At 36.4% G+C, this 17678-nt stretch overlaps 1 pseudogene; it reads right to left on the bottom strand.

Moving 5' to 3' along the window:
• The window catches only part of LOC131615145 (BTB/POZ domain-containing protein POB1-like), a 38538-nt pseudogene extending 28157 nt beyond the window's left edge, over window positions 1-10381 (bottom strand).
• Window positions 10382-17678: the final 7297 nt, after the last annotated feature.

The raw sequence follows: 17678 nt of genomic DNA on the forward strand, positions 1-17678 counted from the left end.
TAATCGGACCACATATATCTGAGTGCACCAGCTGCAGCTGTCTCGAGGCACGCTAGAGGCTCCTTTTTGACATTATTACTTTGTGTTGTTTTCCAGTCAACCACACCACACATCTCTCCTTCATGGACTTCACCATCGGCAGCCCAATAACTATTTTCTTTTGTTCAAGTTATTTTAGAGCTTCTTGGTTTAAATGCCCAAAACAGAGATGCCACATATTTGTCTCCTTCTTGATCACCTCTTCTGTCTTTAAGCACATCGTGTTTTTCTGCAATTTGGATGTTAAAAGAAAGAACATCCTATTTCCACTCATATTAGTCTCCATGATTTCACCTTTCTTGGGATGATGTACTTTGCAGGTTCCATCACGAATCAAAATTGCCAAGCCTCCCTCCTGCAATTGTCCAAGGCTTAGTAAATTGTTCTTAAGCTCCGGAACATAATAAACTTCAAATATGACTTGGGTGGCTCCGTTAACTTGTACTTTCACGCTTCATTTTCCCACCACCGACATTCTTGTGTCGTTTCCAAGTTTCACACATCGATTGAAACCTTCTTCCAAATGAAAAAACCAATCTTTGCATCCGGTCATATGATTGATGCACCCGAAATCAAGGAACCAAACTTATTCTCTATTTGCCCGATGTTTCTCAAGATAAGACATCAAGAGCAACTCTTCTTCTTCTTCTTCTAGTTCATAATAATTCACCTTCTTTTCCCATTCGGGACACTCATTCTGATAATTACGTAACCGGTGTCATTAATAGCACTCGGTAATGGCACGATCGTCTGTGTTTTTTCCTCTTCCTCTATCGCGTCCTCCTCTGAACATTTTGCAACCGCTTCCTCTACTAGGTCTTTCATCTTGAGACACTTTTAGTGCCAGCTCTTCTTGAACATATCCATTCAATCGCTGCTCGTGGACAAGTAGGCTTCCATGTAATTCATCGGTACTCATCATGCTCAAATCATTTGATTCCTCAATCGAACACACCACATAGTTAAATCTCGAGGTTAGCGATATGAGAATTTTGCTCACAATCGTGCTCTGATCCATGATTCACCATTCCTCTTGATCTTGTTCACCACCGTCAAGGTTCTTCCTAGGAATATGTTAATTTTCTCTCATTCTTTCATGGCCAGCCATTCGAACTCCCTTCTCAAATCTTGCTATTGCGCCCTTTTCACCTTTGTAGACCCTTTATACTTAATTTTCATGGATTCCCATATCGCCTTAGAGGTACCTTTGTCAATAATAGTTTCAAGAATCTCTTTATCAATGGATTGGGACAATAAATTCTTGACCTTCAAATTCTTCAACTTCGCTTCTTCTATAGATTTGTCTTGCACCTCGTTGAAGGAATGATCATGTTCAGTAGTTCCTCACCGAAGTAGATTCTTTCTGATAAAGGAATGATCATGTTCAGCAGCTCCTGGCTGAAGGTAGATCAATAATAAACATCGTATTTACTCGCTTATCACTAGATGTGCTAACAGGAAATCCTATCCATTCGCTTCTCACTGAAGGTAGATTACCACTGACATCATATTCAACTGCTTCTCGTTAAAGGTTATATGCACTCAATAAAGTTATGTCCAGCTGTTTCTCGCTGAAGGTAAACTTTCTTGACTAAAGTAATATCCAACCAGTTCTCATTAGAGGTGGATTTATTGGGGATACATGAGATTCCCTGGGGAATAAACACGCAGGAGACTCGTTGGAGATTAACTGAGAACTTTTGGTGAAGCTAGTTCGTTGGGGAACTTGCCAATAGTCCCTCTAGGAAGATTGTTAACCTGAGATAACCTTATGAATAAATGTATATCTATACAAATTCTTTGAAGAGACTTGCTAAGGATAACACTACTAGGATACCTGACTAGGAATCCTGATGAGATAAAACTTTCCTAGGGAGTTAATGAAGTTGTGCTAGAGAAATTTCCAAAGGAAACTCTGTGGGGAAACCAAGAAAAAATATTATTGAAACAAGAACTCTCTCTAGGAGATATCAATAACTCCATTGGGGAAGAACCTTGGCTTGAAGACCAAAACCGTTGTTGACTTCTGAAAGGCTCTTGAGACTTGCACCAAAAAAAGGAACAATGCCTCCTCTGATAATAGCTCTTGAATCTTGGTTCAGTTGAAGATTAAACTAGACTTCCCTAAGAGGTCGATGAATCTTGGCTTATGCTATGCATGTATCCTCTGTGCATGATATGCAACAAAAAATGCATGAAATGTAATGATTTATGCATCTGGTGGGTACCAAGCTCTGATTACCCGTCACTCTAGTCTTGAAGGGCTTCAACATTATGAAAGTGGTTGTGAAAACCCTGACATCTGCTTTTCCGCCTAACGGGCTCCATGTTGATTCTTTTTTCGGAAAGAATTACAACTTCTATTTTTTTTAGATCATGATGATTATATGGGTTGTTTCATGCTGTGAATAAGATGCATTGTTGTAAGCTAACAATATTCCTTAGATATTTAAATAATCAAAATAAATTATGGTTTTTAAAAGCTTTTTGTTATTTCAATGTTTTAATGTTTTATTTTATAAAAAATAAATAACATTTTGCAAACAGACATAAAATACAAAAATTGATGAAGAAAGTTTGAATGAATGATTTTACTTGATGAAAAATGTAACTCATACATGGTATAATAGTACATGAAGATGTAAATCCCTATAAGAGGGGATTATAGAAAAATAAAGAAAAAAATTGGAAATGAGAAATTAATCGAATTTCCATTGAATCATAACACTTGCTATCCCCCCATGTCCTCTAATCCTTAATACTTTGCTTCTGAAGATGGTGATTGGATTGTTCCCTTCCATCTAAGTTCCGTTGTGGTGCACGCTCGCGTGTTGTAGTCTTATGCCTTTTGGATATCCCTAACTTTTTCTTGGACCGTTCTTTCGAGTTTTCAGTCCACCCGGAGATTACCATTTTTTTGCTTAAGCCTCCCATTCGAGTTTTTGACTTACGAGACTTTATTTTTTGGATCCCTAATTTTTGTCTGAGCTGTCCTTTCGAATTTTCAACTCACCGAGATGCTCTTTTTTGCCTAAGTCTCCCTTTCGGGTTTTTGACTTAGCGAGCTTTATTATTCGTTTTTTTCTAGGCACGGTACTTCTTGACTGTGTCAGAGATTACTGGGTGTGTCAACTCCTCTCCATCCATGGTCATAAGGACCAAAGCTCCACCAGAGAAAGCTATCCATGGTCATAAGGACCAAAGCTTCACCAGAGAAAGCTTTCTTCACAACAAATGGCCCTTCATAATTCTCAGTAATTTCCTCTAATAGGAATTACATCTTCATGTATTATCACTTCATTTGTGGATCATATTTCTCATCAAATAAAATCTCTTTATCAAGCTTATTTATTATTTTGTTTTTGAAAAGTGTTGATTATTTTTATAAATAGTGCATTAAAACTTTGGGAATAATAAAAAGTTTCCATAAACCTAGTTTGCTTTGATTTTGAAATGTCTAAGAAAGATCGTTGGTTTCCATTAATGCATCTAGTGAATAGGACATAAAGTCTTTAATAGGTCACCATGGCTTGACTATTACAAAAGTTATTGTTCTTCAATAAGAACAAACATGCAACTTACAAGTAAAAGAGCAAACTTGAGGTTTCAAGAGCATCAATATTTGTTTCACAACCTCAGAGTTGTCAAGATTCTGAGTGTCAGGGAGATAAAAGTTTCCAACGAACCACACATCTCATCTTTTACAAAAGCCCGACCTTATTCAACAATCCTAAAAGAAGAAATTCAATCTTCATTGGCAGACCAAAGCCCGGTTTTCACTGGCAGTCAAAATTTCAACCTCGCTAAGCCCTTTTCAACAAAAGAAAACCAAGATTTGCTTGGCATACTTACCTTAAAGTCCAATTTCCATTGAGCGCACATCCATTAACCCCTTACATGCATTGATCAATCATTATATTTCATGCATCATTTCATGTATATCATATCCATATATATGGTATACTACACCAGGTAACCAAAGGCATATCATGCATCAGCAAATGCATCATCACAAAGCATACATGCATAAGATATGCCATAATTTTGTGGCTGCTCATGGAAGTCAAGATTAATCCTCATAAAAGCCAGTAACAATTCCTTAACTGAGTATAAGTCTCCCTTGAAAGTTCTCCCCAAGAAACATTCTCTCCAGTGAGTTTTTTTCTTTTCTGGAATCTTTCTCAATGGGTGGTCGTCTTATGCGATCTCAATCAATCCCTATGAGTTCTTCACCACTAGTATACGGCCCACTAGACTGACTAATCCGGTCCAGGGATCATTTCAGACATCAAGTGGTTCTAACCCCCTCCTAATCGCAGCTGCGAGGATGGAACCGTAGTTCTCCCTACCAAATTCAACGCCAATCACTACTTGAAGAAGTTGATATTGGTGATGGTCTTCCTTACACTAGATTGACCACAAAGTCTCTTGATGCCGTAAAGCAAGCAGATTTGGAGGTAAACTTTGACATACCATTCTGATATAACTATGTGATATTTTGTAATCACTCTCCTCTCTAACTAATCTATTAATTAAAATTCTCCTTTGATAATATGGTAAGAGATCTAGATTATATAGTTCAAATTGTTATCTAAAATGGGTGTTAAATGTTATGGCATCACTTTCAAACTATATAGTTCAAATACTTATTATTTATACTGATTTGTTTGTATTTTCATCTTTATCATTTTAGTGTATAAAGAGATCCAGACCATTGTGAAAAAGGATTTATCACACAATTTAAAAAATCTTTAAAAGAACTTATTTAAAACATGTTACTTGCGAGAAATTATATCAAATTCAAACCAATAACTCACAAAGTTTAAATTGAACTTCATAGCAACGACAAAAGTGCAGAAGAATAGCAGCTATTGAAATTCAAACAAATCAATTTGATTTTGTTGTTTTACCTTGCAGCCACACATATAATGATAAGTTATTTTGTATACATGCATACTATATTAATAATTTCACTTTCATGTTTATTTATAATTTATTTTTAAAAAAATTATACTACTCATTTGAATCAATTCAAATGTATTTCCTTTTAACATTCTCTCCAACAGATAAATTACTATTTTTATTTTTATGCTACTTAGAAGATTTTTAACAGATAAGGATATTTATTGTTTTTATCCATTTTTATTGGTTAGATCATTTGAATGTGTACGCTATGCACAAATTTACATAATTATAATTATGTAAATTTGTGAATAGCATACACATTCAAATGATCTAACCAATAAAAATGGATAAAAACAATAAACATCCTTATCTATTAAAAATCTTCTAAGTAGCATAAAAATAAAAATAGTAATTTAAATAGCATTAAATGCGAAATTTTATTAAATTCCTATTTAAGATATTTAAAAATTAAATAATTATTTAAAATTAGAAAACAATTAAAAGCAAATGTACAGTGTACACATTCAAAGTATTTCACCCATATTAAAAATGAAAAAATAATTAATATTCTTATTATAATGGAAACAATAAAAAAATTGTAGAAATAATTTATATCATTGACTTAATTAAATGTATGTCTGTAAACAAATTTAATATTTCAAACACACACAAAGTAAGTTCAGGTCAATAATTTATATGATATATGATACAAATAATTATTATCCAACGATGAGCTGCAGGTTGCGTCTGAGGATATAGTGTACGACTTTGTGTAGAGGTGGGCTCAAACCCAGTACCCAAGATTGGAAGAGTGGAGAGAAATTCTAAGAGCAAAGCTTATCCCCTTGATTCGCTTCCCATACATGACATGTCGAAAGCTCAAGATGGTCCAAAGTTGAAACGACTTCGAACATGAAATCACTTCTAAGCTAGTAATTGATGCCTTGTATTTCAAGGTTGAGGCACCACGTCGAAAACAGATACTAGCAGCGGAATCGGCTTCCACTAGACGCTTCTTCATTGAGCGGTCATACAAGTACCGCCCTATTAAAGTTGTGGAATTCGAACTTCCACATCAACAATGTGTGGTTTACTTAGACCTGAGGCGGGAGGAGTGCGCCAACTTGTTCCCCTCTGGCCACGTATGTTCACGGGCCTTCCAATTAAGCGGTCTGGGGGTTTTCTTGTCAGTGCACTGTTGTATGGACCAACAAAGTTTCTATCATTGCTTCGGCTTTTGCTTTGAGTCATAGTCAACCCTGAAGTTCGTTGAGTCATTCTGCAGCATGCCAAAGCATAAGTCAAAGCAACGGTAGAAGATCTGTCGATCTATATTGCATTGCGCTGACAAGAAAAACCCCTGACCACCTAAATGAAAGGCCCGTGAACAGACGTGGCCAGAGGGGAACAAGTTAGCGCACTCCTCCCACCTCAGGTTGAAGTATACCACACATTGTTGATGTGGATGTTCGAATTCCACAACTTAAATAGGGAGGTACTTGTATAACCCCTCAATGAAGAAACGATTAGTGGAAGCTGATTCCGCCGCTAGTATCCGTTTCCGTTGTGGTTCCTCAGCCTTGAAACACAATGCATCAAATACTAGCTTAGAAGTGACTTCATTTTCAAAGTCTTTGCAACTCTGGACTATCTTCAGCTTGCGACAGGTCATGTATGGGAAGCGGGTGAAAGGGATAAGCTTTTCTCTTAGAAGTTCTCTCCTCTCTTCCAGACTGGGGTACTGGGTTCGAGCCCACTTCAACACGAAATCATACACTGCATCCTCAGATGTGACTTGCAGCTCATCGCTAGATAATAATACCATGACCTCAGCAAGTGGAAATCCCATCAACTCCTCCTAATGTCTGATAAATAATAAAATTTATTAGCATTAAGATGGAGGAGTTGACATGCAGCGTTTTCACTTTAACAATTATGGAGTAGTCTATGTGATTATTTTCAGCCTCATCGCCTATATTAATAATAAACCAACTCAAACAAGTGAGCAAAACTTGAAACTTAACAATTATTAAAAATAAATGTTTAGCATGCAAGCAAAAGAAAAGTGTTTTTTAGCTTAAGACCGTGTTGCCACACAAGCAATTCAATTAGTGTACGGGCATGACTCACAATTATTGCTAGATTTTGCAATTTCATGAATTATCAATAAAATTATCAAACATTACAATCGGTGTCAAAAAATTTAATTTTTTGATAAACATTGTTAAATCAACTGTGCCTCCACGAGTTAAAATAAAAAATCATAAAAGATGAGAAATTATAAGAGATTATCCAAGTACCAGCCGTGGAGAATTCAACCATTGCATCCGCGTCTGCATCCTCCCGAAGTTTACGCACTGCATAGTCGTCTACATCAGATTTGCCCGATAACAAATCTGCTACCAAAAACACAAGAGAACATATAGTTGTAAGATGAAAAAAGTGTAGAAAAATATATAACTTATTCACAAAAACATGTTTTATCGTTCCTCTGGGTCCTATCATAATGATGCAAAACAAATCATATTTATCTAGAATCACAAAGATCCAGTATTGAAATATATTTAGACATAATTCATATTAAAAAGAGTATTGAAAAACCTCATATATTGCCCTTGACTTGACAGTAGACAAAATTGAGAACTAATCAACATATATAGCATTTTTACGACCACTGTATGTACCATTAAATATGGTATAGTATTGTTGAAAAACGTGCGCCTTTCTAATGCTGAACAATTCAGCACCTTTATGAAAACATAGCTAAGTATGATTGCATTACATTTCAGATAAAAATATTTTCCTTTTCAGTTTGTGGGAATTCTAACGTGTTCATTAGATTTGAGATTTAAATTTCAATTCATATCCTCTTTGTTTCCCTCTGACTTCAACTGAGTGACAATAAAATTTGGTTCAAACCATGGTAGCAACTCTACAAGATGAAATGAATAAAAAAAATATTAGTGTATTACCATTGTCTTTCGGAATGTCATCCATTTTCTTTTTGCCGAGGTTAATTCGATTGGCGCTTGTGAAGGAACTCTGAACATTAAAAGGAACTTCAATAAGATCGTTCACGATTTCCAGTTGAATGATTCTATCAGAAAACGATATGATTTTTGTAAGTTATCTAAGTACCAATTGCGGGCACTTCAACATTTGCATCTTTCTGAGGCTCACGTAGCACACCATCATCTACATCAGGTTTGTCCGATAATAAATCTGCTACCAAATATAACCTATGCACAAAATCAAGTTTTTATCGTTGCTCTGTCTCCTATCATAATGATGCAAAAAATATAATATTTAACTCAATCACAAAGATTCACTATTGAAATATATTTAGACTTAACTCATAATAAAATATTGCTCATGACTTGACGGTAGACAAAATTCGAAAATCAATGAACAGACCCCTCAAAATTGAGTATTAATCAACATACCATTTTTACGACCCCTGTATATCCACTATTAAATTCAGTATAGTATTGTTGAAAATTGTGTGCCTTAGTAACCCTAAACAATTCAACTCCTTTAGAAAAACACAACACCTTTAGAAAAACACATTGAAGTATGATTGCATTCATTTAATATAGAAAAAAAAAAATCCTTTTCAGTTTGTGTAGACCTTAAAAGCATGGTACCAACTCTAAATGATGAAATGAATAAAAATATATTTAACTCAGACATAAGAAATGAACACCACTCAAATTATATATTCAGACACTTTTGAATTTTTTAAAAGAAGAGTTTTGAGAAAAATATTAGTGTATACCATTTTCTTTCTGCATGTCCTCCCTTCTTCTTTTGTCGTGGCTAGTACGATCGGCACTTGTGGAGCCATTCTTGATATTGGGAAAAACTTCAATATCATCCTTCATGATTTTAAGTTGAATGATTCTATCCGAAAAATTAGAATCATTGAAGGCAAAACTTCAATCGGCATCTTCAAAATCTCTGTTTCTAGACCCGTCCATCACAATTAAATTGGTGTTGTTGTTGATAGTGCTCATATTGTGATTGATAAAAGGACACACAGAGAAAATGAGTGGCAAAAGATATAATTCTAAACTATGAGAATGGGATATATATATATACATGAGAATGAGAGGGCAATTGCATGCATTTATTTATATACAGCGAATTAAACCATTGTTATAAAGTATTTCTACGTATAAGGATATTTGCTATTTGTTATTTTCCATTTTTATTTTTATGCTATTTTGAATATTTCTAAACAATTTTGGATAATACAAATAAGGATAGTAGTTCTTTTTTCCATTTTTATTTCTTAGAATCCTTCGAATTTGTACACTATACACCAATTCACATAACTAAATTTCTATATTCTAATTTAATTGTGTTTTTTCTTTTCTTTTACACATCAATGTTATATTCTAATTGTGTATAACTAAATATGGCAACATACATGGTACGTACGTAGTAGGGGTGGACTTGGGTTCGAGTCGGTTTGAGCCCAAAACTTCAATTCGGCCCAATCCTCGAGTGATATATATTGGCTCAATTCCGACCAATTAAACTTTCAATTTTTTTAATTCCAGTTGAAACGGGTTCGGATACCTATACCGGTCCAAATACTAAATCCAATAGTATTTTTCTACTTTTTTTTTTTAAAATTCTTATTAAGAAGGACAATTTTTTTATTGACCCTCATGGGATGAGGACTCCTGCTAAAAATCACAAAATACTCTTTTATTTCGGAGATGCATATCCGAAAGCACCCTTTGACCAGTTTCGGAGATGCATCTCCGAAATATGCTATGAGTTTTACTTTTTCTTTATAAAACAATGATTAATCCCATATTTTACATTGATTGACAAAATTGCAAAATAAAATCAGATAACACGTAAACTATAATAAATATGGCTATATTAATAAATGCTAGTTGTCTAGTTAAGTCAAAAATGTAAAAAATATTACAACCTAAAATGTCATGAATAAAACATAAATAGGCAACTACTACTGAGTATGCCTAATCCTAACTCCCTGGGACCTCCTCTGCCTTCTATACGCCGTCGCACCGGCCACGTCACTGATCATTCTCTCCACAATGGCAACTGCCTCTGGACCACCCTGCTCAATGATACCTCTGTCCAATGCATCCTAACCAAACATCTGTATCCACTGACATATCGACAAGAGATCAGTGGCATGGTCATCATCGGCCTGCTGGTTCTCCAAGATGTCCTTATGTGCTGGCCTAGGTGGATCTCCGGGAGCATCGGGTGTCATCAAAGGTTGTGACACCCGATAAAACCATGTCACATAACCATCCACACAGTACCAGCTCTGGGTGGCCACCAAACGCCGATACTCCTTGGGCATCAAATGATGCACCCAATCCTCAAATATAACAGTGAGGCCCACTCTGGTAACAGTGTCGGGAGTAGCCTCAAGCAGAGACCTCAGTATCATCTACACACGTCCAAATTGCCTCATGCACCACTCCGGCAGATACCTGACCATGGTGTTGGTCCCACATGCCAACCATCCAGAATATAATGTGACGCGGTCGAATGGGACAACATTACCGTAATCAGTGAAGGGCGTCCAATGAATGTCATCATGAACAATACAATTGAGGTATACGTGATATGGACCCACCTTGTTATCCCCCCTCTAGAGGACGTATCGTGCGGCCCTGGGCATGGCGTCATCGTACACAAGATCAATGTTGATTCCGTGGATGAGGTGGAATTATGAGATGATCCAACCCTGAAACACAAATACGAAAATATGTTAAAAAAATATGAACCATAATTAAATCTGAAATAATTAAAAAGAAACGTACCGTAAGGAGTGTGCAAGAGCCAGCCAACTGTCTGGTCCTCCAGTTGGAGGCTTCATTCAGCTTCTGGTATAGGTATACCAGAATGGCTGCCCCCCAGTTCCACTCGTGAACTGTAGTCAGATTAATAAAATACTGGAGATAAGTCATGTCGACGTACGTTACACTTTTTCCACAAAAAGTGCAGTGCCTATCAAGAACATGAACCAACACCGCATAACGCAACCACTATGATACTCAAAAAAAGCCCGTCACCCGCCTCCTCGGACTCCGCTTCCGCCACCAAGTGGTTCTCATAAAGCTCTTTCAAGCTGGAGAACCGGATATGCATCCCACTCGTAGCTCTGCACTCATTGTAGATGTTTTGATTGGCTGCATTTTATGGTAAAACATTCATGTGTATTCTGTTGTCTTGACTAAGGTCATGACATGTGGTGTATAGTGTTAAAGGTTATGCAGGTTCTGGTTGTGTAAGCTAATACATGCTGTGTTAGTTGGATGTCATGCCCGACGTCAAGACATCAGTATTTGACAGCAGTAGCTCTTACGTTTTCTGTTCTGTTTCTATTATGTTTCCTTATTTATCTCAGTCTTTATTTTGGGAAACTAAAGATTATGTTGATTGTACATCAGTAATAGAACAAATCATGGGCTGTCTTTTTGGCACCCTGATATGTGAGAAGCAGAGAATTGAAGTGAAGAATACTGTTTGTTGTGATTTATGCAGAACAGGTACAACATCAAGATGTTCCATGGAATGTCACGACATGCTCTGTGACATCAGTATTTGACAGCAGTTACTGTTATATTTAGCTGTCACGCGCCTACTGAGCTGGAATATAAAGATTCAGTAAGTACTCAAAAGATGCAGAATATTCTTTGGAATATTATGCAATCCTATGTGGCATAGGTTTAGAGATCAAGAGAATCAAGATTAGAATATTGGAGAATTATGCAGTTTCCAATTATGAAGATAAATTAGGGAACTTATGATTGAAGACCTTGTTTTTAGCAGAAAGTTTTCTGTGATTTGTAACAGCAAATAATGCTGCGATTGTAAGCCCAAGTCCAGTTGGGAATAGGTTATAAATAGGAAACGTTGTAACCTAGTTTATTAAGCTAGCCGGCGTTTAGAAAGATGTAACCATTAGGGTTAGCCGTGTAGGTGAACCTCCCGGTTTGTGGGAAGGTCACTAATTTGTGCCTCGAAGCCTGTAGGTAAGAGGTTTGTTTTATTCACTCAGAAGTTGTGAAGCAATGAGTGGAGTTGTGTTCTTGGAGGAAGCTTTGAAGCAACTCTAAGTTATGTTTATTTGTGTATTTAGAATATTGGTAATATGGCCGTCGATGCAGTGGCTGAGTTGTTGACTGCTAGACATCATTGTTGTGATTGGGAGTGGAATGGAGATATTCCATATCTAGGGAGAACCTAGGTAGAGGGGTAATTGGGTAGTGATTAAGTGAGGAGTTGTAAACTGGAAGTTTAGCTCTGAATTAATACTGCTAATAGTGGACTTCATCCCTGGCTTGGTATGCCCCCAGAGTAGGTTGGTTAGACCGAACTGGGTGAACAATTCTGTGTGTTCGCTACTGTTTGTATGTTGTTCTTTATTTTCTGCACTGGTTTATTAATCTGGTATAAGATGTCGTAACATCCAATATGACATCAGGGAATACTTCCAAAGCTTGTTCTTTTACAGAACCACCTCAGATCAAAATCTGGTTGTGATAACTGAGTTATCATTATGCATAAATTGTTCCAGTATTATTATGATAGTTTAGCATACAGGTGTTGAACCAAAATTAAAGATCATCCTATCCTACCATTACTGCGTTTATAACAGACCAGATGTCACGGCATCGTATATGACATCTGGGTTCTGTCATACCAGAATTTCAATTGGTATCAGAGCAGGCATCCTATTCTGTTTCAGGATGAGATCGAGGGATGATACTTTCTGGTGCAATGGTAAAGGAGAAGAAGAGCACTTGATTGAGATGTAAAGTCTAGCCTGTTTGATCTATGTGCTAAAGAAGTGATCAGGAGACGACTGGCTTTTACTGGAGGTTGTATGACATGGAAGTTTCAGCAGATTTAAAGAAAACACATGGTTTTATTTTTCATCTCAAAAGAAGATTTTTCAACAAATCAGGTATTGAAGACCAATTTGTCCAGGATACGTATTCTTTTTTTTTAAAGGAAGAAGGTAAAGTTATAAGTGTTAATATCAAATTCTTCATACGGGAGTGAGGATCTTGATAAATTATCTCTTAAACTTATTTGTGGTGACCTAATTAAGAGAATCTTCTTGATTATGGCGTCCAATATGATCCTGATATATCTGAAGATGAACCTTCTTGTGAAAATTTTCTCTAAACAGAGGAATCCTCATCAAGAGAGAAGCTGAAGGTGCAATATCACCGTTAATGTCATAACATCGTAAGACACCTCAACACTTTATTATATATGATCAGTTAAGACCTGTCACGTTGAAGATGCTATGAAGTATCACTGGAGCTGTGGTCTATGAAGCTGGGGCTGATGAAAGATAAGGGTATTAATCTTATTTTGGTCTATAAAATGATTAAACTTGTTTCTCATGATCTCTGAGTTCTTCAAGAAGGATTAAAAGGAGATCCGTGTGTAATGAAAGAAGTCGACGTAGCTGAAAAATCTGCTGAACAAGGAGGGTTCATATGATTGGTTGAATGGTCCCTTGAAGTTGGAGGATGGACCATTCATGACAGGGTAAGAATGAAACCTACATGTTGTTGTATGCCAAGTGTAGCGGGGAAAATCTGATATCGAAGCCATGGGATTGACTCGAATCAATATTCCGTTTTGAAATCGCCACCGCGCTTTATTTTTTCAAAGGAAAAGGGAAAAGAACGAAAAGCCCAAAGTTTTGTTTTTTAAAACAAGAAAGAGATCTCAGGTACGGGTGTTGATTATATGAGGGGAAGGTTTAAAGCACCCCTCATATCCGTGGTACTCCACGGGAACCTTTTTGAAAATCTGTGTTGTGTGTGTGCTAAAAAACGGTTTGTTTTATTTTTTAAAATAAGCTCGGCAAAGCGTTAAGCTTTGGGCCTACATACCTCCTCGGTGCAATGGAGAAGTCAGAGCTAATGTAGTTCCGCTTTTGGGAAAAACGTTTTTAAAACGAATAAACACTTTGTTGTCGTTAGAGAGAAACACTCAGCCATTGATCTTGAGCATGAGAACAAACAAGTTCTTTGCATCGCAAATGAAAGAAGGGCTCCAACTCGGATAAAATCAACGAGTATGCCACTAGCTCTCTCACGCGGAAAAGATCTCGTTATTATCAATCAATTTCAAAATCGTGGGGTATAACCACTCGTTTCGACAATTAACGGTGTCTAAACTTTTGAAGAAAAGCCACTAAGGGCGAAAGATATTTTTTGAGAAAAGGTTTTGAAAAGGTTGCAAACATAAGAAGGTTTTTGAAAAAGGGAGAAGATTTTGAAAATTTAAGAATGGGAAGGAGATGAAGAGGCTATCCTATTGCGTAAAATAAAAGCTAAGGAAAGAAACGGCCTAACCAAGTAAGAAGCCAACACTTGACATTAAGAGCCAAGGTAGTTTTCCCATCCTTTGGATTTATCAGTACCAACACATTAACACTTGGGGATCCAGATGAACTTATTGTCTTAGCACCATTTTTCATTAAGCACATTAAGATTCTGACGAAAATCGGGCAGAGTAACGGCTGTTTTCGGGTAAAATCCTTATATCAGTGCCTTGGAATTAACCATCAAGGGCTTTCAAGGAAATACCTGCACACATAAACATACAACAGAACAATGCCAGACAGACAGAACAATCACAGGATAGTAATAGAATGAGTCCAGAGGTACTAGGTCCATAAGTCCGAATCTCCAAAGCGCTAGGGATAGTAACTGATAGTCCAAAGAGAACCTTATGTATTTTTTAGATTTTTGTTATTTATTAGTGTTTTAGCAAGAAGAGTAGAGTATGGTCCAAGTGGACAAAAGAAAAATAACGGAAGCATAAACATATGTCCAAGTGGACAAAGAGAAAATAGCGGAATTATAAACGTCCAAATGGACAAAGAGAAAATGGCAGAAAGTAAATATGATGAAATGATAAAGTAAAGCGATAAGGCAAGAAATATAAAGAGCGGTAATATAAAGAGCGGTAATATAAAAGGTGCGGAAATTAAAGTTAGTTGTTAAATGTTAAAGATAACCATCTTGAAACTTGTCAAGTATGTTATCAAAGTTAGTAGGAAGATCTATGGTGAGTGAATGATGTACTCGGATTTAAAGTCAATGGGGCTTATCAGAAGCTTGATAAAATCATAGCGACTACACGATAAAAACCTCCACAAGTCTTAAATCAACCGCATACAATTCTCTTCCACGTTTGATCTTTTTATCGAGTCGGGACAAATGTAGGAGAACTCTCCATGTATCAAGATTATTAATCAAAAGAAATAAGAAGGAGAAGAAGAAATGATCTAGCCTTTATCAAGAATCCATAGAATTCTCAAGATATTAAGACTTTCATCGATCAAAAGCAAATATGATGAAAAGATAATAAGGAAAACAAATTGATCTAGTCTTCATCAAGAATCCATAGAATTCTCAAGATATTAAGACTTTCATCGATCAAAAGAAAGATAAGATGAAATTAAGAATGAAAACAAATTGATCTAGTCTTCATCAAGAATCCATAGAATTCTCAAGATGTTAAGACTTTCATCGATCAAAAGAAAGATAAGATGAAAATAAGAATGAAAACATAAAAGATAATCAACTCACACTATCATTAATATCATTCATCTAATATTATGGATTAGGTCATTTCAAACCTATCAACATCCTAGATCCAATGATATTAATGAAGTGGAAGAAGTAGGAAACCAAAACAAGCATAAAAAAGGCAAAAAACCACATTTTGCCAGCAGGAAATCGATTTCATGCAGAGGGAAATCGATTTCCATAGTGCAGTTTTTAAAAAAAAACAAGTCACGCTCAGCAGGAAATCGATTTCAGCCTTAAGGAAATCGATTTCCTCAGTGTAAAAATCAGCAAAAACAGCATTTAGAGGCATAAAACTTGACTTGAACAAATGTACAAACACCTTATGATCAATCATCAATTGGAGCACGAATTTTCCATCAAATCACCATCAAATAGCACCAATATAGCATCAAGGATGCATCACACACAAGCAACAAAGATCTACATCATGATATACAAAAAGGATGAAGAAAATTTACCAAATCTTGAACAAAACTTAGATCTACTTCAAGAATCACCAACACAAATCTTGATCTCTCAACAATTGAAGAAAAAAGAGTGAAATGGATGGTGGCTTAGCTCAAAGTTTGTGAGGTTCAAGGTGTAACTCACAAACTTTATGAAAGAATAAGAGCTTTGGTGAATTTGGTAGGAATGAGGAGAGAAATTGCAAGAGGTTTTTTGGCTCTCAAAAGCTTGAGAAATGAGAGAGTAGTGGGCTCTATTTATAGGATGAGAGCAAGAGTAGTGGTAGTTTGGTCTTTTTGCATTTGGTAATTAACTTGTGTTTAATTGGTGATTAAAGTGGCAATTAAATGGTAAAAAGTGGTAAAATGGGGTTTAATGAAGAGAATTATTTTGATGAGGTGGAAAATTGGTGAAATGACAAAGATGGTCAAAGAAAATAGGTGTCAAAATCAAATCAAGCTTCCCTCTCTATTTTTTTTTGAATTTCGCCTGAAGGAAATCGATTTCCCCAGGAGTGAAATCGATTTCACTCTGTTCCAGAAGAGAATTTGGCGCAAAATACACTAGGGAAATCGATTTACCCAGGAGGGAAATCGATTTCATGCTGTCCAGAATGTGATTTTGTTGAAGATTGCTGCAGGGAAATCGATTTACCCAGTAGGGAAATCGATTTCATCAGTCAAAAATGTGAAAAAATGCCTTGCTTAATGCATGTCTTGGCTTGGTACCTACAAAACAAAAGCCTACAAAGAAACAAAGCAATATTTTTGGTATTTGGGTTAGTATAATATGCATAAAAGATAAACAATCATTGGTGCTTGATGGTCCCTCTCATTGATGAGGTGAGTGCAACACCATAAACAAACTTCCAAGTGAAGCTCTTGATTAGTGATTGGGATATGAATGATATAGGATCTTAGGGTCAAAAATTGGGGTATGACAGATGCCCCTATTTAAGTTTCTTCGATCTGGAAATACGATGATTGGAAATCTTTGTTTTGACAAAAATCGAAGAGACTTAAATATATAAGACACAATTTTTGATCCTAAGATGCAATGCAATGTTAATGAATGCATGCGATGATAATAAAGCATGACAAGATTGGGGAGTAACAAGTGATCCACTGGGGAAAACAAATGTCTTGTTATAACTCCGCTGGGGAAACAAATGTCTTGCAAGTAGAGACTCCACTGGGGAAAGCAGGACTTTGTTGGAGAGACAGAACTTTGGTGGGAAAAGAAACTTCTCTGGAAAAACGCTTCGCGTCAGAGAGATTACAGTATCCTCTTTCACTGGGGATGAGAAAAGGGGATCATCCTCTTTCACTGGGGATGAGGAAGTATGCATCCTGAATTAGAACGCCAATCTTCCGTTAACAGAAATCACACCATCGTACCACTGATGATTGAAGAGATGTTCCGCCATACCACTGACGATAACACATACCAATGTTCCACTGAAGGCATGAAGAAGAAATATACCACCGTACCACTGATGATATGAAGAGATGTACCACCGTACCACTGATGATATGAAGAGAGATATACCACCGTACCACTGATGATATGAAGAGATATATACCACCGTACCACTGATGATATGAAGAGATATATACCACCGTACCACTGATGATATGAAGAGATATATACCACCGTACCACTGATGAT

This window comes from Vicia villosa, linkage group LG6 (assembly GCF_029867415.1).
Source record: "Vicia villosa cultivar HV-30 ecotype Madison, WI linkage group LG6, Vvil1.0, whole genome shotgun sequence".
Lineage (NCBI taxonomy): Eukaryota > Viridiplantae > Streptophyta > Magnoliopsida > Fabales > Fabaceae > Vicia > Vicia villosa.